Genomic DNA, 21,236 nt, shown 5'->3' with positions numbered 1-21,236 from the left:
GAAATTAGTAGATATTTTAACTTATACACATGTGTGTACTTTATATAAATAAATATATAACCAATATATGAATTAAAAATATAGTATATAAAAGGAAGTAATAATGAATTATATATAAATATTACAGTAATTAAATATATTACATATGAGGCCGGCGCCATGGCTCACTTGGTTAATCCTCTGCCTGTGGCGCTGGCATCCGATATGGGCACCGGGTTCTAGTCCCGGTTGCTCCTCTTCCAGTCCAGCTCTCTGCTGTGGCCCAGGAGGGCAGTAGAGGATGGCCCAAGTGCTTGGGCCCCTGCACCGCACGGGAGACCAGGAAGAAGCGTCTGGCTCCTGGCTTCGGATTAGTGCAGCGCCGGCCGTAGTGGCCATTTGGAGAGTGAACCAGTGGAAGGAAGACCTTACTCTCTGTCTCTCTCTCTCACTGTCTATAACTCTACCTGTCAAATAAATTAATTAAAATATATATATATATATATTATATATTAATATTTGAAAGACTTGGGCCCTCATATACTATAGGGTAAAATAAAGTAGTCTGATACTAACATCCTTAAATAGAGTGATCATTAATGCATCAGCTTTTTTTTTTTTTTGACAGGCAGAGTGGATAGTGAGAGAGAGAGACAGAGAGAAAGGTCTTCCTTTTGCCTTTGGTTCACCCTCCAATGGCCGCTGTGGCCAGCGCGCTGCGGCTGGCGCACCACGCTGATCCGAAGGCAGGAGCCAGGTGCTTCTCCTGGTCTCCCAGGACTTGGGCCATCCTCCACTGCACTCCCTGGCCACAGCAGAGAGCTGGCCTGGAAGAGGGGCAACCGGGACAGAATCCAGCGCCCCGACTGGGACTAGAACCCCGTGTGCCGGAGCTGCTAGGTGGAGGATTAGCCTGTTGAGCCGCGGCGCCGGCCAATGCATCCACTTTATATTAGACTAAGATGTAGATGTGTTAGGTTGACAATTCAGATACTATGATTAGCATTGCTCTGTAACTTGATTTTTTCCAGAATGTTGAAAATTTTTGGCAAGGTTTCAAATAAAGGACAGCATTCTTTCAGTTACATGGTAGTGAATTTTTGGAGAATCCAGTATATATTAATGTAAAAATATTCTGAATGTATGTATACTCATGCATATGTTGGATTAGGCTCTGGACTCACCTATCTTCTGTAAGTTTGCTGTTCATTTTGCCTTTTATACATATTTAATGGAATTAGGTAATTTGAAACTTAGAAATAAAAAATGAAGTCTTAGCCTCCTACCCACAGGAGCTGGATCAGTTCGGAGCATTGCAGACATTTGTTTTGGCTGCAGTATTTTGTTGTGTCGACTTCCTCCTCAGTTCATGTCTTGAGTGTTGTGTGACTGTCTTCAAGTGAGGCCCTGAAGCTTTTAGATACCGAGAAGGAAATACAAAGAATAAATGAAAAATAAAAATATTCATTTATACTGATGTAAATTAGAAACAATAATAGTTGCAAGTAGTATATGAAGGTACCTAAAAGGATTCCTGGAAGAATGCACATATACCTTTCCCCTGGAGGTTTGGAATGTTGGGGGTATCACTAATCTGGTTTATTTTTGGATCTGATTTTAAATACAAGAATTTTCTTTATTTTACAAAAGAGGGTAAAGAGTAATTCATTTTTATATCTTCAGGGGATAGTGAATTTGGAAATAAGCAAAGATTAGGAGCAAATTATTGCCATAAAGTAACTGCATTATTTTACCATAGAGAAATTACCATAAATATACATAAAGATATTCTATAAGGAGATAACATATTTGAAAACAAATTTTTTTCCATTTTGTTTTAGTGTATTATTCTGTATTTAGTATTTGAACTTTTGCACTACTCCTCCCATTTTTTAAGTTTTGTAGACATTCCTTAACAAGTATCATTTGTATCATTGAGAACTAGATGTCTTTTTTATTCACTTATCTTCCTGAATACCTGATGTCTGATTGACAGTTTAACTGAGCCTGAGTAGGTAACATTATTATAATTAAAGAGTTTATTATTGTCTGTAAGGATAGTATAAATGTGCTTCCTTTAAAACTACGTAGAAATATAGGGGCTGGTGCTGTGGCGTAGTGGGTAAAGCCGCTGCCTGCAGTGTTGGCATCCCATATGGGCGCCAGTTTGAGTCCCAGCTGCTCCACTTCCAGGCAAGCTCTCTGCTATGACCTGGGAAAGCAGTAGAAGATGGCCCAAGTGTTTGGGCCTCTGCACCCGCGTGGGAGACCCGGAAGAAGCTCCTGGCTCCTGACTTCAGTTTGGCCCAGCTCTGGCCATTGCAGCCATTTGGGGAGTAAACCAGTGGATGGAAGATTCTCTCTGCCTCTGCCTCTGCCTCTCTATAACTCTACTTTCATAAATAAATCTTAAAAAAAAAAGTAGAAATATAAGCTTATAAGACATATATAAAAAGGTCTGGAAAAATGAAATTAAAAGATGAGTTTATTTTGGTGAAAATAATTTTCTTAAAAGATTTTACTTATTTATTTGAGAGGTAGAGCTACATACAGAGAAAGGGAGAGACAGAAAGGTCTTCCATCCACTGATTCACTCCCCAAATGGCCGCAATGGCCAGAGCTGGGTCGATCTGAAGTCAGGAGCCAAGAACTTCTTCCGGGTCTCCCACATGGGTGCAGGGGCCCAAGCACTTGGGCCATCTCCACTGCTTTCCCAGGCTATAGCAGTGAGCTGGATTGGAAATGAAGCAGCCAGACGCGAACCGAACCAGTGCCAAAATGGGATGCCAGCACTGGGGGCGGCAAACTCATTTCTAGAAATGCTAGATGTGATATTTTCTTTTTCTTTTTTTTCTTTTTTTTTTTTTTTTGACAGGCAGAGTGGACAGTGAGAGAGAGAGAGACAGAGAGAAAGGTCTTCCTTTGCCGTTGGTTCACCCTCCAATGGCCGCCGCGGCCGGCGCGCTGCGGCCGGCGCACCGCGCTGATCCGATGGCAGGAGCCAGGAGCCAGGTGCTTTTCCTGGTCTCCCATGGGGTGCAGGGCCCAAGCACCTGGGCCATCCTCCACTGCACTCCCTGGCCACAGCAGAGGGCTGGCCTGGAAGAGGGGCAACCGGGACAGAATCCGGCTCCCCGACCGGGACTAGAACCTGGTGTGCCGGCACCGCTAGGCGGAGGATTAGCCTAGTGAGCCGCGGCGCCGGCCCATATTTTCTTAATATGTACCCAAAACTAGATGATGGATGAGAGTTTGTGATTCTGTATGTTATGAAACATTTCCATAATAAAACTAAATTGGCTAACCAAAAATAAATAAATAAATAAAGTATTCTGCAAAGGGCCCTTTTATTGACTTCCACTAAAGTGTATATTATATAGTGCAAGAAGTTGACTAATGCGTAAAAAGGAAAGAATCGAGCGCTGTGTCTTTTAAATCAAGGTAAATTTATCTGTACTTGTTCTTTATCAGAGCTACAGTATCCACATTAGGACACCAGATGCAAAATATATTTCTCTGTAAATAAAACTTAAGGGAGAAAAATAGCTACATAAAGATGGAATCAGTACAATTAAAAAATTCCCCCAAATTACGTATAACAATACATTTTCTTTTAGTCCTCTCTGCAAATCAATGAGAATTTGGAATGACTTTGCAAATGAATACTGTGTTAACATGAAAATTAGAGGATTTACATTTGTGATGGGCAGAAGTCTTTCTATCCCTAAATTGCAGATATCCTTTTACCTTCCATTTAATCTTTTTTTGCCAGTTAGAGAATGAATTTAATGTATTTGACTGTTTACCTCTGCAAACACTGAAATACGCAGAGGCAATATGGGCCTTTTTACTTTAATAGTTACCTTCTTTAAAAAAAATCTTCTTAAGTAATAGTTAAACTTTTATGGTCATTTTGTAGAGATTTTCCTTAGTGAAGAAAATCAAGAAATAGTCGTTAGCTTTTTTAAAAAGATTTATCTTTTTTATTCCCCAAATGCCCACAACAACCAGGCTGGGCCAACCTCTGTCATTGTGGCCATCTGAGGAGTGAACCAGTGGATGGAAGACCTCTCCCTATCTCTCTCTCTAACTTTGCCTTTCAAATAAAAAATAATTTTTTAAAAATAGAATTCTAACTGAATCCCAGGTATTCCTATATGGGATGTAAGGCATCTCAAGCAGTAACGTCACAACACTCAGCTCCCCCATGCCTCTTAGCTCTTAATCCCTTGCCACATTATTGTGGCATCATACTTTAAAACTTGGGTAAGGGGCTGGCATTTGACCTAGTGGTCAAGATCCCGGTTAGGATACCTGTGTCCCCTGTTGGAGTACTTGGGTTTGATCCGTGTTTCTGGCCCCTGATTCCAGCCTCCTGCTTGGAGGTGGTGGTAAATGGCTTCAGTAGTGGATTTTGCCACTCAAGTCATAGACCTGGATTGGGTTACCTGCAGCCCCCTAAATTCACCCTTTGCTGTTGTGGGCATTTGAGGTGTGGGTCAGTGGATGGCTCTCTGTCTCACTCTTTCTAGCTCTCAAAAAAAAATTAAAAATATTTGGGAAGTTTAGGTGGATTATTTTAGGCATACGAAGTTATACTTTGGTATTATCATTTATGCATTATAAAGAAGGTCCTGTTTCTGCAGTTCTTAGTTATGTCCCTATAGACCAATGGATTTTCTACAATGAGTATCATCCTCCTAGGACTTGGACTTGTAATTTGTGGTTGTTGTGTTGTGACTTGTAAGGTTAGAGTCTGCATAGTAAATAGGCTGAGTGAATTCTTCTCTGGCTGTTAGCGGCTCAAAGGAGAGCATGCAGGTCACCTCTGAGTCCAACATATGTAGAAGGCACTGCTGCTGTGACTCCTGGCATGGGGGTAGAGGGCTATGCTGGCTCTTGTCCCTGGATGCTTTGAATGAGACACATTGGCAGCTCTCCAGATTAGAAATATACCTTCTCAGATTGCAGGTGTACCTTGGCTTGCCTGAGGCAATGTATGAGGATACGAGCACCTGGGTGGATGCCTGCTTTGCCAAAGATTAGCCTCCTGCTTTGAGAGCTGTGCTGCTTATCTGTTCATAGTCTGGGAGCAGATTGCCAAGTACAGGTCAGCAGGTGTTTATGACCTGTAAAAGAATCCTCTCTTTTTCCATTTAGGCTATTTAAGGCTTGAGCTTTATGCAGTTACTTGTTTACAGGTTTTTGTTTTATATGTTTTGTTCCTGGTTAAATTTTGATGCATGCTGGGAGTTCAGTAATGCATTTGAGGGAATATAGCCTACCTATATCAGAAATCTGTAGTGCTAACCTTAGAAAGGAATGGAAAGTGGCTTTTTAGTAGAATTGACTCATGTATTCCCAGTAAGAGTAATCAGTAACATTTCAATGTAGTTTGAATCCTGTTATGTAGACCATATTGATGTTTTGTTTTTGTGAATTATGTAGCGTATGATAAGATTTTATCCTACTCTTTTTTTTAACATTGATTTATTTGATAGAGTTACAGAGAGAGGGAAGACAGAGACAAATTTTATCTTTTATTTGCTAGTTCACTCCCCAAATGTCCTCAGCATCTGGGGCTAGGCTAGGCTGAAGCCATGAATCTGGAACTCCTTCCAGGTCTCCTCTGTGGGCAGCAGGGGCTAAAGTACTTGGACCATCTTTCACTGCCTTCCCAGGAGCATTAGCAGGGAGCTGGATCTGCAGTGGAGCAGCCAGGACTTGAACTAACGCTGCTGGTATGCTGGCTTTGCAGGCAGCAGTTTAACCCGCTGTGCCACAACGCTGGCCCCCTGCTCATCTTTTAATACCCAGTTCCGAGTGGAATTCCTTACTCTCAGTCCTTGTCCTTCACTGCCTGGCCCTTTCTGCTGAGCTTGTGAATACCCAGTGTCTGCGTGCTCTCCTCAGGAGGTGCTTGTCTCGCTCCTGTAGTAGGCTATAAACACTCTGATGCTGTTCTTGTGTCTCCAGGGCCCAGTACTTTGCCCTGTGATAAAAGATGTGTGATAAATCATTTCATCATGTTTTAAATGTGAATATATTGTCTACATCTCTCAAATTATTTTCAACAAAAACAAGTATAAATTCTGTGCCAGCCCATAAGTGGTGAGATTGGGATAGTTAAGGGCATAGTGAGCCAAGACACTTAGACTATTACTAAAAAAAAAATAAAAATTGTGGAGCTAGTTATAAAATTTGTTTGGTGAAATAACAGGTAAAACTGCTTCTCTTAATAGCTTTTTGTTTTTTCTTTTTTTTAAAACTTTTATTTAATGAATATAAATTTCCAAAGTACAGCTTATGGATTACAATGGCTTCCCCCCCATAACGTCCCTCCCACCCACAACCCTCCCCTTTCCCACTCCCTCTCCCCTTCCATTCACATCAAGATTCATTTTCGATTCTCTTTATATACAGAAGATCAGTTTAGCATACATTAAGTAAAGATTTCAACAGTTTGCACCCACATAGAAACATAAAGTGAAAAATACTGTTTGAGTACTAGTTATAGCATTAAATCTCAATGTACAGCACAGCTAGTTATAAAATTTTTTTTTGTGAAATAACAGGTAAAACTGCTTCTCTTAATAGCTTTTTCTTTTTTCTAAAAGGTAAACATTTTTTAAAAAGATTTACTTACTCATTTGAATGATAGAGCCACAGAGAGAGGAGGGGGGAGAGAGAGAGAGACATATCGACATATCGATTCATCAGTTGCTCTTCAGTTTTCTGATTCACTCCCCAAATGGCCACAAGTTGGGGCTGGGCCAGGCTGAAGCCAGGAGCTTCCTCCAGGTCTCCCATGTGGATGCAAGGACCCAAACATCTGGGCCGTCCTCTGCTGCTTTCCTAGGTGCACCAGCAGGGAGCTGGATTGAATGCCAAGCAGCCAAGACCCAAACTAACGTCCATAGGGGATACCAGCATTGTAGGAGGTGACTTAATCCATTGTGCCACGATGCTGGCCCCAAGAACTTGTTCTTTATCAGTTTGAAAGAATGTGGGACAAGACAAGTGACAAAAATGAGATGATTTCTACATGTGCTAAACATTTTCTTAAAAAGATTTATTTATTTATTTGAAAGGTAGAGTGATGGTGGGAAGGAGAGAGAAAGATGCATCAATCGATCAGTCAATTAATCTTTTATTCACTGGTTCACTTGCCAGTGCCTGCAACAGCAAGGGCTGGGCTGGTTAAATCAAGGAGCCTGGCACTTCATCCAGCTCTCCCACATGAGTGGAAGGGACCCAAGTGATTGGGCCGTCATCAGCTGCCTTCCTAGGTGGATTAGCAGGGAGCTGGGTTGGAAGCAGAGGAGCTGGGGCTTGAGCTGGCACTCTGATATGGGTTGCCTGCCCCATAAAAATCATTTAACTCCTGTTTCTTTGTGCAGTAATTAGGGTTAGAGCAATCACACTGAAATATTAGAAAGCTGAATTTAGTGATTTGTTCATATTCTCTTTTAAACCTCCGTCATTAGTTTTTTTTTTTTTTTTTTTTAAGATTTTATTTATTTACTTGAGAGGGAGAAACAGAGAGAAAGGTCTTCTGTCTGTTGGTTCACTCCCCAGATGGTTGCAACAGCTGGAGCTGCGCCGATCCGAAGCCAGGAGCCAGGTGCTTCTTCCAGGTCTCCCATATGGGTGCAGGGGCCCAAGGACTTAGGCCTTCTACTGCCCTCCCAGGCCACAATGGAGAGCTGGATTGGAAGTGGAGCAGCCGGGTCTCGAACTGGCACCCACATGGGATGCCAGCGCCACAGGCGGAGGATTAACCTAGTGCACCACGGCACCTGCCCCCTCATTAGGTTTTGTGTACTATTTTTCTGGCCCCAAGATTGGACAGATCTGATCATGTAGTAAAGATTGTTATATGTTTAAAATAACAATTTTTATTTATGTTTAAACACATAAATACATGCTGTGCTGGTTTGAATTTTCATAGAATGTATTGCATTGTTGGCTGAAAGTTATTTTAAAGATAATGCTTTTTTCTTTGGTAATAAAAGCAATAGCTTTCCTTTGGAAAATTTGAAAAATGCTAAATGTGCAAAGGAGAAAGTAAAAATCATCTACAATGTCTTCACTTAGAAATAAGAAATATTAATATTTTAATATATCTTTTAAAAAACTATTAATTTTTCCTTATTACCATTGATATAAATGTTTTACCCTGTCTTCTTCAAGGTGCTTTTTTTTTAAAGATTTTTATTTATTTATTTGAAAGTCAAAATTACAGAGAAGGGAAGGAGGGAGAGAGAGAGAGAATTGCATCCCCTGGTTTACTCCCCATATGGCCACAATGGCCAAGGCTGGGTCAGGCTGAAACCAAGATCTGGGAACTTTGTCCAGGTCTCCCACATAGGTGACAGCTGCCCAAACACTTGGGCCATCTTCCATTGTTTTTCCCAGGCCGTTAACATGGAGTTGGATTGGAAGCGCAGCAACTGGGACGTGAACTGGCACCCATATGGGATGTCGTGTCACAGGCGACAGCTTAACCTGCTGTGCCACAATTGCTCCCCCTCCCCTTTTTGTAGTTCTAATTTTACTGCAGTTTCCTTTGGAGTATGGTTGGAATACTATTTAATTCTTTAAAAAAATTCTTGAGAGGCAGAGATGAGAGAGAAAGAGAATGAAGGAGTATCCATTCACAGTTTGTCTCTCAGAGGCTGCAACAGCAGGGCTGGGCCAGGCTGAATCTACAGTGTAATCTAGGTCTGTCAGTGGATGACGGGAAGCCAGTTACTTGAGTCATCACCTGCTGCCTTCCAGGGTATTCATTAGCAGGAAACTAGAAACAGAGTGGAGCCAGGAGCAGAGCTGGGACTCAGACCCAGCTACTTGGATACAGGATGCGCGTGTCCCAACCAGTGGCTTAACTGCTGCACCGAACACCACCAAACACTGAAAAATTTATTTTAAAATTGTGGTATTTAATCACTTTCCTGTTTTTTACCACTGAGAGGGGAGACATCTGAACTTCGGGATTGTTATTAGGGAAGATTTTTTACAAAAGTGTTTATATTCTTTATTTTTTTATTAAGGCCCCATAAATCTTTGTGAGATATATATATATATATATATATTTACATTGTATTCATTTTAAATGAATTAGCTAATAAATGAACGTATTCTTTGGCCAACGACAAATCAAAATAATCCGGCTGCTGACTTTCTTCCTAGGCTACCTTCTGGTTGTTCTTTTCTATCTAGAAAGTAGGCACTACTACCACTTTGTTGCATGTACTTCTTTTTTAAAATTTCTGGTTTTTTTTTTTTTTTTCATCACTTGAAAGAGCAACAGAGGGGGAGAGAGAGAGAGAGAGAGATCTTTGATCTTCTGGTTTACTCCTTAAATGTTTCCAACAGCCAGAGCTACGTCAGACTGAAGTCAGGACTCCAGTATTGAATCCAGATCTCCCACATAAGTGGAAGGGACCCAAGAGCTTGAAGCATCACGTGTTGTCTCCCAGGATGCGTTAGATCAGAAGTAAAGGTGCTGGGACGCAAACCTACGCTCCGATATGGGGTGTGGGCATCCCAAGTGGTGGCTTAATCTGTCTCACAACACCTGTCTCTTGATGTATATGCATCTTTATTTTTTACCATTATTTACATTTTAAGGCTTCTGGAAATATGTAGTTATTTTTTTTTGACGTCAATGAACTACATAGTGTTTTACAGCATATTTTTTCATGTAACAATAGGTCTTTTTTTTTTTTTTTTAAGGATTTATTTACTTATTTGAAAGGCAGAGTAACAGAGAGAGGAACACACAGAGAAAAACACCGAGATCTTCCAAATGCTGTAACGGCTGGAGCTGAGCTGATCAGAAGCCAGGAGCTTCTCCCAGGTCTCCCATGCGGGTGCAGGGACCCAGGGACCTGGGCCATCTTTTGCTGCTTTCCCAGGCACATAAACAGGGAGCTGGATTGGAAGTGGAGCAGCTGGTGCTTGAACGGGCACCCACATGGGATGCTGGCACTGCAGGCAGTGGCTTTACCCGCTACGCCACAGCCCCGGCCCAAACAATAGGTCTTAGATTTTCATGTTGGAAGGCGAAGATCCACTTATTTTTAATTGCTACATGACTCTCTGGAGTTCAGAGATAGCTTAGTTTATTGAACCATTTTCCTTCTTAGTCACAGGGCAACAAATACCCTGGATGATCTAAGAAATGTGTTTCAGAGGCCTCATTAACAGAATCAAGTGTTGTAGTTTTTTAGTTTTCTTTTCTTTTTAGGTTTTTAGTTTTAAATCACTGCATGTGTGAAAAAAGTACTTTTTTTTTTTTTTAGATTTTCAGAGTATCGGGGTGGGTGTCATGGCATAACAGGTTACACCACTGTTTAGGATACTTGCATCCCATATGAAGTGCTGGTTCAAGTTCTGCCTATTTTGCTTTTGATCCAGCTCCCTGAGTATGTGTGTGGGAAGCAACAGGTGATAGCTCAAGTACTTGAGTCCTTGTTACCTATGTGGAGACCCAGATGGAGTTCCTAACTCCTGGCTTTGGTGTACCCTAGCCTTGGCTGTTGCAGCTTTTTGGATAGTGAACTACTGGACAGAGATATTTTCTCTCTCTCCCTCTCTCTTTGCCTTTCAAATAAATAAGTAGATCTTTAAAACCCTAAAAGTATTACCTCATTCACTTTAAAAATTTTTATTTTTAGTTTTTTTATTCGAAAGGCAAAGAGAGAAAGATGGGCAGGCACAAATGTTTGCAACAGCCAGGGCTAGGCCAGGCAAAAGCCAGGAGCCTGGAATTGAATCTAAGTCTCCCGAGAGGGTAGGGACCCATGTACTTGAGCCACCTGCTGCCTCCGAGGGTACGCATTTTCAGGAAGCTGGTTTGGTAATAGACAGTCAGGACTCTAACCAGGCACTCTGTTATGAGGTGTGGCTGTCCAAGTGGTGTCTTTTGTTCTTGTGCCAAATGTCTGCCCCAGGATCTGATTGTCTTTCTTATATTAACATTTTTTGTCAGGGAAGATGTCCAAGTTTAATGATATTGATTTATAAAATGAGGTTTTCTGTCATAATTCTTTACACAGACATAGTTGGCTGTTTAAAACAGAGTTTGTGTCCAAAATGTTTAAAACAGCTGAGTTTATGATTTTACATAAAGAAGCAAGCAAGTCCTTCCTTCTGATTCATTTAAGTTTTTATTTGACTCCAGCTGTAATGCAGGAGAAATACTTGGAATATTCTTTGCTCTTCAGTTTCTACAGCCAGATAATTTGAATGCTAAGACCTTGGGGAGCATTTTCCATTTTGATGAAACACAGTTTGTTGGATAGAATGTGGAAGGAACCAGAGTGTCATATTTAACCTGGTTTAGGTGAGTGGAGAAATAAGATTAAATTTTAAAGTAGTTCGACGAGTAGGCAGATTGTGAATTAATTAGAAATCAAATACACTTGAGAGTTTAGGTTTTACATTGTTAAGTATTTTGTATGTGCTTCAATGGTTTTTGTTTAGCAACTGCATAATCTATATAAGCAAGCTTTAATAAATAATAATGTTGTATTAAAATGATTATAAAATACTCAACTAAGTTTGAAAATAGTTCCCTCTAATGTAAATACATGTTTGCTAGTGTTTTTCTCTCTCCATTTTTTTTTTTAAAGAAAAGGCAGATTTAGAAAGAGAAAGAGAGAGATGATTGATTTTCTGTCCTCTGGTTAACTTCCCAGAAGGCCACAGTGGCAGTGCTGGGCCAGGCCAAAGCCAGGAACATCATCCTGTCTCCCATGTGATTGTAGGGGCCAAGAACGTGGGCCATCTTCTACTGCTTCCCTAGGCTCATTAGCAGGGAGCAGGATCAGAAGTACTGGTGCCCATATGGGATGGCACAGGTGGCAGCTTACCACAAAGCCAGCCGCTCCTGTCTCCATCTTTATTATAAGTAATGTATAATATTGAATTCTAAAGCACCTTATATATACTGCACAGTACATTATATCTTTATTAGTTTTTAAAAGATATATTTATTTCATTTAAAAGGTAGAGTTATATATAGAGAAGAAGAAACAGAGCTAGAGATCCTCCATCTGCCAAACAGCCATGATGCCAAGGCTGCCGAAGCCAGGAGCCAGGAGCTTCTTCTGGGTTTCCCACATGGGAGCTGACTTCTGCTGCTTTCCCAGACCATCAGCAGGGAGCTGGTTCTGAAGTGGAGCAGCCAGGAATCAAACCAGCGCCCATATGGGATGTCGGTATTGCAAGTGGTGGCTAAATCCACTACGCCACAACGCCAGTCCCTATTTTTATGTTTTGAGAATTATAGCATTAAAGAAGAATTTTGTTCAGTTTTCCTTGGTATTTAGTTTTTGTCTTATATGCTTTTAGTGCATATCAGTAAAAGGACAACTTTAGAAAATCAAATTATTTCCTCACATTTTTCTGTTTCCTTGAGAGAAAAAAAATGCCTTAAAAGTGAGCCAGAGGAATAGCTAATCATTTCCCTAATTATTTCTACTGCCATTTGACTTTGCTAATTAAATTCTTGCTACAAAATATTTTTATAAACAAACATACATTCCTAAGTCAGCATATTTAAATGTTTTAAGAGATGAAGGTGCCTTTCATTTTTAAAAAATTTTTTGACAGGCAGAGTTAGAGAGAGAGAGAGAGAGAGACAGAGAGAAAGGTCTTCCTTTTCCGTTGGTTCATTCCCCTAATGGCCGCTACGGTCCGTGCTGCGCCGGTCCAAAGCAAGGAGCCAGGTGCTTCCTCTTGGTCTCCCATGCAGGTGCATTGGGCCATCCTCCACTGCCCTCCTGGGACACAGCAGAAAGCTTGACTGGAAGAGGAGCAACCGGGACAGAATCCGGCACCCCAACTGGGACTAGAACCTGGGGAGCTGGCACTGCAGGTGGAGGATTAGCCTAGTGAGCCGTGGCGCCAGCTGGTGCCTTTCATTTTTGATACTTTATTGTAGTGTGTCATTTTTACTTTAGGAATTGTATGTTGTATTCATGAACATTTTTGGGTTATGGCAAAGATCATTGTTAAAATAGGACACTTTACATATGAGATGTGAAAATGCCACTTAAGTGTATTATGGGTGTTTTGTTCTTTGAAAAAGTATATGCTGGACTTGAAGCTTTGTAGAGATGAGCTGAGAGTGGTACACATCTTTTTCCTTGGAAACTGTTATGTGGGTTCTAACTGAACATATATCTGTAGTTAGCAATGCAGCTTAATTAGGGTATTCATAAGTCATGGGTTCAATCAGCAAGTATTTGATAATTCCCTAAAGATGATGCACTGTATTGGGTGCTGGCTGTTTATAGCTAAAGCTGAACGTGGTTGTTTGCTTGGTTTCTGAAGCAGTGAATAGAAGTTTTTTTTTTAATTAATTTATTTGACAGGTAGAGTTATAGACAGTGAGAGAGAGAGACAGAGAGAAAGGTCTTCCTTCCGTTGGTTCACTCCCCAAATGGCCCGCTGTGGCCGGCGCTGTGCCGATCTGAAGCCAGGAGCCAGGTGCTTCCTCCTTGTCTCCCATGCGGTGCAGGGCCCAAGCACTTGGGCCATCCTCCATCGCCCTCCCGGGCCACAGTAGAGAGCTGGACTGGAAGAAGAGCAACCGAGACTAGAACCCGGTGCCAATATGGGATGCTGGCACCGCAGGCAGAGGATTAACCAAGTGAGCCATGGTGCCGGCCGCTAGAAATGTTTTAATGTGAAGAGTAAAGGTGAAACGCCAGCACTGTGGTGTAGCAGGTAAAGCTGCCGCTTGCAGGGCCAGCATCCCATATGGGTGCTGGTTCGAGTCCCAGTTGCTCCACTTCAGATCCAGCTCTCTGCTATTTCCTGGGAAAGCAGTAGAAGATGGCCCAAGTCCTTAGGCCCCTGCACCTGGGTGGGAGACCCGGAGGAATCTCCTGGCTCCTGGCTTCGGATCGGCACAGTTCCAGCTGTTGTGGCCGATTGTGAGTGAACCTCTCTCTCTCTACCTCTCCTTCTCTCTCTGTGTAACTCTGACTTTCAAATAAATAAATCTTCAAAAGAAAAAAAAAGAGTGAAGGAGAGGCCTTTCTGGCAGGAGGAGTTCCAAGTGTGTGCATGGATTGGTTCCTCTTCAGTGCGCTTGGTTTACGGAAAATATACTAAGTGAAGAGGATACCCTTGGAGAATCTGACCCACGATGTCTAGTGAGAGTAGTAACATCCCAGCGCTCTTGTATCCAACATGGAGTTGATATGTTGATTTCTGCTAAGGATATGTAACACACAGCTGTCCAGATTCCCAAGGTTGCCTGGATTTCCTCTTATGTCACTTGTAGAAACTGTTTCTATTCAAGATAAGACAAAAGTGGGAAGGGAGTGTCACCTAAAACCACATATGGATAGATGAGGACCTGTGCTGGAGTTCAGAGTGAAACTAATATTCTGAGTAACCTTACTCCAAATATTAAAGTGAAACAAGTCTTGTAAAGTGCAGGCAGGATAACGGAGGTAACTTTGGAATGGCTTTCCCAGCTTTTTGAATGGAATGTTCATGAACACATTTTCTTTTGCATTTTAAATCTGAATTTGTGCTGGCCATGTTGCTGGAAGTTGGTGATGAGTTGAATTGCAGTTACTACTCATTAATAGTATTCAGTAATATTCAATAATAATCATTGCCTCAGTTTAAAATAGCTTTAGGTCATGGATTTATCTTGCTTTCTGTTCCTTTTTGTAACCTCATATTCAAGATGATCATCGCTGCTGCTTCCACAGAATTTTGTTTGTAAAAATAAAAGTAGAGGCCGGCGCTGCGGCTCACTTGGCTAATCCTCTGCCTGCAGTGAGGCACCCCAGGTTCTAGTACTGGTTGGGGGCGCCAAATTCTGTCCCGGTTGCCCCTCTTCCAGTCCAGCTCTCTGCTGTGGCCAGGGAGTGCAGTGGAGGATGGCCCAAGTACTTGGGCCCTGCACCCGCGTGGGAGACCAGGAGGAAGCACCTGGCTCCTGGCTTCAGATCGGTGCAGCGCCGGCTGTAGCGGCCATTTGGGGGGTGAACCAACGGAAAAGGAAGACCTTTCTCTCTCTCACTGTCTAACTCTGCCTGTCAATAAATAAATAAATAAAAGTAGAAGGACTTAAGATCCAGTCATTTTGAATGTGATCATGACCACTCTTCCCTGACCCCCTGCCTGCAGTGCATTTAGCTCACCTTGGTCAGTGACACCCCGTTTTACTAACTGGCCTGCTGCTCTGGCTGCTCTGCTTTCCGTCAGTGCTCAGATATCCCGTCCCCAGCTTCAACTTTCCTTTCTCCGCTTTCCCTTTCCCCCTTTACGCCTGTTTTCCAGCTGTCCTTGTTTCCTCGCCCCATATCTGTTATTTTTGTGCCTACTATCTCTTTAGCTGAAACAGATTCTGTTTGTCCAACTAAGGATTCTGTCTTCATGGCCCTCTCTAAAATCTACTTGTTGCAGATTTAGCTTTTCACAAAACAAGTGATAGTCTTTGATATCTCCAGGTAGCATTTTAGTCTCTCTTCCCTCAAAGTTTTAGTTTTCTCTGTCCTTTGGGAAAAAGCCAACATTCGGGCACTAAGTCTTGTTTTGATTTCGAGTGGAAACTACTGCGTGGATCACATGTTTGGGCTCACTGAACCAGTGATCCAGCCTGTGAAATGAGGATGTTGAAGTAGACTTGTTCAGTGGGACCTTCAGCATTCTTCCTTATCACTTGCTCTATATGACAGTAGTTCACAGAGTGGAGTTCTTTATTTTAATGTTGAAATATTTTACAGAGGGGCTCGTTTATGCTCTGAGATGGCATTTGATATCTCTTTTGGTGTCACCATTTTAAATGTCCCATTTGCTTCAGTAATACTTAAATGTATCCCTTGATTAGACAGAGTCTTGGGCTGTGTCTAAGGGGTCAAATTGATTATTTTGACAATAAAAGTAAAGCTCCTGATTTATGATTGAAATTGAAACACAGTTACATGACTTTTTTAATCTTTGTAGTGGAGGGGAAGCAAAATAGAAGCTGTATTTTAGTGAGAATCAGAAGCCAGCCTTAAAGTTGAAGGTTATGTTCCTGGCATAAACCAAATTTGTTTATAATATGTTTTACTTTTTGTATATTATTGGATTTGTCTTCTAATAGTTTGTTTAAGATTTTTGTATATGTTCATCATTTCATTATCAAGGTTACTCTGTCCTGAGAATGATTTATGGAATTTTGGTATGCCAGCTATATGAGATACTTGTTATTTGGTAGAAGTTGCTGGTGAAACCATTTGGTGCTTGTTTTCTTTCTGGGAAGGTTCTTTTAAAAAAAATTTATCTAAAGATTTGTTTACTGGATAGGCAGAGCTACAGAGGGAATGAGAGGGAGAGAGAGAGAGGGAGAGGGAGAGAGAAAGGGAGGGAGGAGGAGAAAGAGAGAGAGACAGAGGGAGAGATTCCATCCAGTGGTTTATTCTCTGCATGGCTGCAGCAGCCAGATTGAAGCCTGGAGCCATGAAACTCTACCCTCATCTCCTACATGGGTAGCAGGGGCCCATTTTCTGCTGGCTTCTCAGGCACGTTAGCAGGAAGCTGGATCAGAAGCAAAGCAATAGAAACTTGAACCACACTCCTGTATAGGAAAACAGTATCGCAAGTGGAGGTTTAACCAACTGTGCCACAAGGCCAGCCTCAGAAAGGCTTTTAAATACAGATTCAGTTTCTTTAAATTTATAGACTAAATCTTTCCTCTCTCTCCTTTTGCTAATTCTGGCAAGTTATCTTACTAGAAATTTATCTGTTTACCTAAAATTTCCAATTTCAATTTCAATAACAATTGTTATTTTCAATAACAATTTCATTGTTATAAAGTTATTAAAAATAATCATTTTTTAAATGTCTGTGGGATCTATAATCATGTCCAGTTTTCATTCCTGACCTTGGTTGTTCTGGCTTCTATTTATTTGTTTGGACAGTCTTACTAGGAATCAATAATTTTCATTGAATCCAGAACACCCATGCTTTATGTTAGAGGAATTGGAGCTAGGCTTACTAAATGAACCTGCAAAGACAGATAAAGATGCTCGGGGCTGGCGCTGTGGTACAGCAGGTTAAAGCCCTGGCCTAAAGTGCCAGCATCCCATATGGGTGCCGGTTTTAGTCCTGGCTACTCCTCTTCTGATCCAGCTCTCTGCTATGGCCTGGGATAGCAGTGGAAGATGGCCCAAGTCCTTGTGCCCCTGCACCCACGTGGGAGACCTGGAAGAAGCTCCTAGCTTCGGATCGGTGCAGTTCTGGCCGTTGTGACCATCTGGAGAGTGAACCAGTGGATGGAAGACCTCTCTCTCTGTTTCTGCCTTTCTCTGTAACTCTGTCTTTCAAATAAATAAAATAAATCTTTTAAAAAAAGACAGATAAAGATGCTACAAAGACATTTCCTTTTGTATTACCAATTTGATTAAAGAAATTTGGATTAGATTTTGATTTTTAAAAAAGTTTTTTGGAGGCAGATAGACACAGAGGGAGCACCCCCACCCACTGGTTCACTCTCCTGGGCTAGGCTGAAGCTGATAACTCAATCAAGGTTTCCTGATGGGTGGTGGGAACCCAATTACTTGAGCTATGACCACTGCCTCTTGGGGTCTGTATTAGCAGGAAACTGGAGTCAGGATCTAGAGCCAGGCATGGAACCAAGTCACTCACATGTAGGATACAGGAGTGTCTTAGCCACAAGGCTAGGCCAATGTCTGTGCTTAGGTTTTGATTTTGGTCAAAGTGGTTTTATTATTATTATTAAAGAAAAATACAACTTGTATTTATTTGAGAGGCAGGGAGAGACAGAGAAAGCTTTTTTTTCTGCTGACTTCTCTCCAAAGCTTGTAACAACGAAGAGTGGTCCAGGCTGAACACTGGAACTGGAAACTCAATCCAGATTTCCTGAGTGGGTGGCAGTAACCCAGTTGCGTGAGCCATCACCACTGTCTACACAACTCTGCATTAGGAAGAAGCTGGAGTCAAGAGCTAGAGCCAAGTATTGAGCTCAGCCATTCTGGTGTGGGACACAGGTGTCTTAATAGCTAGTGTTGCTGTTTTGGTGCTCTGACATAAGTTGCATAGATTTTTGATTTGCCCTTAATCTTTTTTTTCCATAAGCCTTGTGGTCAATTTTGCACAGATTGTATTTTACAACAAAAATGTTATGGCGTAGTATTATGTTAGAAAAGATACACAAGGAGATACACCCGTGTGAATGGCCCCTTCGTTCTCTAGTGGGTTTAGAGGTAGCAGTAGCTTCAGAGAAAAAGGAATGCATATAGACCTCAGAGACGGTGGATGTGAAGCTCCCAGGGAGAGAAGGGGACCTGTGAATGCATGTGAAACAACCTGGAAGAATACATTCATTAAAAAAAAAAAAAGAAAGAAAAAAAAAAAAAAAGAAACAACCTGGGCTTTTGTTAGTGTGGGGTTGGTGTATATGAGGTTTGGTAAAAATGAGGTTGGGGAGAGGCACTGTGCAAGTCACAGAAGACCCAACTTGTGCCTCGCTGAAGGATTTCAACTGTAATCAAGTGGTTTTCTTGCTCTGCTCTGTAGACCACCCACAGGAGCTGCTGCTGAAGGAGGGGAAGACTGGCCTCTCAGCTCAGGACCACAGGCTTCTGTTAACAGAGCAGCTGCACTGTGTCTGGATACACTGCTGCGGAAGGTAAGGGTTCTTGGTGAAAGAGCGGTGTTTGAAAACTATTGTAAACACTCAAGAACCTTTGAGAGATTTCAAGCTGAGATTTTCAAGCACCTTTGAGAGATATTTGCATTGTAGAAATTTCACCCTGTTGGCACTGTGGACAACAGCTATTTTCCTGTTGGTACTCCCTCTTCCAGGCAGATTCTTTGGTAAAAGATAATTTCTTTATGAAAAAACAAAATGAATTTGATTGTTTTCCCTACTTTGCTGTATTAAGGTTACTTGGATTTTTGCCATAAAATAATATAGCTACAGTAGTATATATATTATATAACTAGAAATTACTATTTAGTTATTAAATCCAATATTTTTAATAGATACAACTTTTAATAGCAATCACAAAAATTCTTTCAGCAAGCAGGGCTATTATTTCATAATGACAAAGGATATTTTAATACAAATACAGGTTTTCTTACAACTTAGACAGGAGGAAGCTTCTTTTTTTTCAGATGACAGCAAAATGGATACAAATAGTAATTATATAATTCAGCCATTTTTTTGGAAAAATAGTGGATAAACAAAATATATGAGACAAGTTGAATTATGTTTGCATTTTATGGAGTAAACTCAAAGGGCTAAAAATTGTTTCTGCTGCCTGTGTGAATATTTCTGTTGTGTCCAGGACAAATCTTATTTTTTAAGTTATCCCTGGTGTACTCTCAGCCACTTCTTTAAATCTGCATGGAGGATGCCTACGTGAATAAGATGCCTTTGCCATCAGGGTGCTTCAGCTTGGTGGGAGTGTTAGTAAGAATATTTTCTCCAGTGAGGTGGAGGAGTGTGTGTTTGAGATGCAGTGGGAACAGACTTGAGAAAGTCGTGGGAGGAGGTTGGGCTGGAGTTCCAAAGTTTCTTATTTTGATCTGTTGTTAGTTTTTCTGAATGAGATTTCGTGTTTTAAATAATTATGTGTGTAATGTTCATAGTACTCTTAATGCTGTGATAATATAATGATTTCCAAGCACTAAAAAGGTTCTTAAAACTGATTAAGTAACTGAAAATTATTAAAATTGTAATGATTTGTGCTAAAAATATAAGAATATACTGTCTTTATTGATAAAAAATTCGGAATTTCAATGTCAGAGATTGTGCAATAGTCCTTTACTTCTTAGCTTAATTCCATTCATAAAAAGTACATGATCGGGCCGGCGCCGTGGCTCAATAGGCTAATCCTCCACCTTGCGGCGCCGGCACACCGGGTTCTAGTCCCGGTCGGGGTGCCGGATTCTGTCCCGGTTGCCCCTCTTCCAGGCCAGCTCTCTGCTATGGCCAGGGAGTGCAGTGGAGGATGGCCCAGGTGCTTGGGCCCTGCACCCCATGGGAGACCAGGAAAAGCACCTGGATCCTGGCTCCTGCCATCGGATCAGCGCGGTGCGCCGGCTGCAGCGGCGGCCATTGGAGGGTGAACCAACGGCAAAGGAAGACCTTTCTCTCTGTCTCTCTCTCTCACTGTCCACTCTGCCTGTCAAAAAAAAAAAAAAAAAAAAAAAAAAAAGTACATGATCAAGGAGAATTTGACTTTCCACTGATTTAAGAGTGAAGAAATTATTTCAGACTGGTCTCTGAGTAATTGTGAAACAGAAGCATTTGAAGACTGCTTTTGAGCTACACTCATTTTTTTAAAAAAGATTTATTTATTTATCTGAGAGACAGAATTACAGATGGTGAGAGGGAAAGACCGGGAGAGAATTCTTCCATCCTCTGGTTCTCTCCTCAAATGACCACAAGGGCTGGAGCTGGACCAATCTGAAGCCCGGAGCCAGGAGCTTCTTCTGGGTCTCATACTTGGGTGCAGGGGCCCAAGGACTTGGGCCATCTTCTACTGCTTTCTTGGGCCATAGCAGAGAGCTGAATGTGAATGGAGCATCCGGGACTCAAACTGGCACCTATATGAGATACTGGCACTGTAGGCAGCGGTTTTACCCACCACACCACAGCACTGGCCCATAGAAAAGGTTTTAACAAATATTTTCATCTACTTGAAAGACAGAGTGATATATATATATATACACACACACACACACACACACACATGCACACACACACATGATATTGATTGATCTATATCTGGATTGATTGATGGATGGATGCTCATCTACTGGTTTGCTCCTCAAATGGCTGCACATCTGGCGTTGTGCCAGGCTGAAACCAGGAGCCAGGATCACCATTTGGGCCTCCCATGTGGGTTACAGATGCTCAAGAACTTGAGTCATCATCCACTGCCTCCTGATGCACTAGCAGGAAGCTGGATTAGAAGCAAAGCAACTGAAACTTGAACATTCTTTTTCTTTTTTCTTTTTTTTTTTTTTTTTTGACAGGCAGAGTGGACAGTGAGAGAGAGAGACAGAGAGAAAGGTCTTCCTTTACCGTTGGTTCACCCTCCAATGGCCGCTGTGGCTGGCACGCTGCGGCTGGTGCACGGTGCTGATCCGAAGCCAGGAGCCAGGTGCTTCTCCTGGTCTCCCATGGGGTGCAGGGCCCAAGCACTTGGGCCATCCTCCACTGCACTCCCAGGCCACAGCAGAGAGCTGGACTAGAAGAGGAGCAA

At 41.8% G+C, this 21,236-nt stretch overlaps 1 protein-coding gene across 9 annotated transcripts in view; it reads left to right on the top strand.

Annotated features, from left to right (window-relative positions):
- Nucleotides 1-21,236, top strand: part of MYO6 (myosin VI) — a 173,821-nt gene that overhangs the window by 19,582 nt on the left and 133,003 nt on the right. For all 9 annotated transcript variants that reach the window (XR_007923236.3, XR_016233926.1, XM_008263127.5 and 6 more), the window contains one exon: nt 18,538-18,649. The gene's annotated coding sequence lies outside the window, so the exon portion shown is untranslated. The remainder of the gene's footprint in view (nt 1-18,537; nt 18,650-21,236) is intronic.

This window comes from Oryctolagus cuniculus, chromosome 5 (genome assembly GCF_051225735.1).
Source record: "Oryctolagus cuniculus isolate XC-2025 breed Fujian yellow rabbit chromosome 5, ASM5122573v1, whole genome shotgun sequence".
Lineage (NCBI taxonomy): Eukaryota > Metazoa > Chordata > Mammalia > Lagomorpha > Leporidae > Oryctolagus > Oryctolagus cuniculus.
Note: the sequence above shows the minus strand (reverse complement) of the source record. Positions and strands in the feature narration are given on the sequence as shown.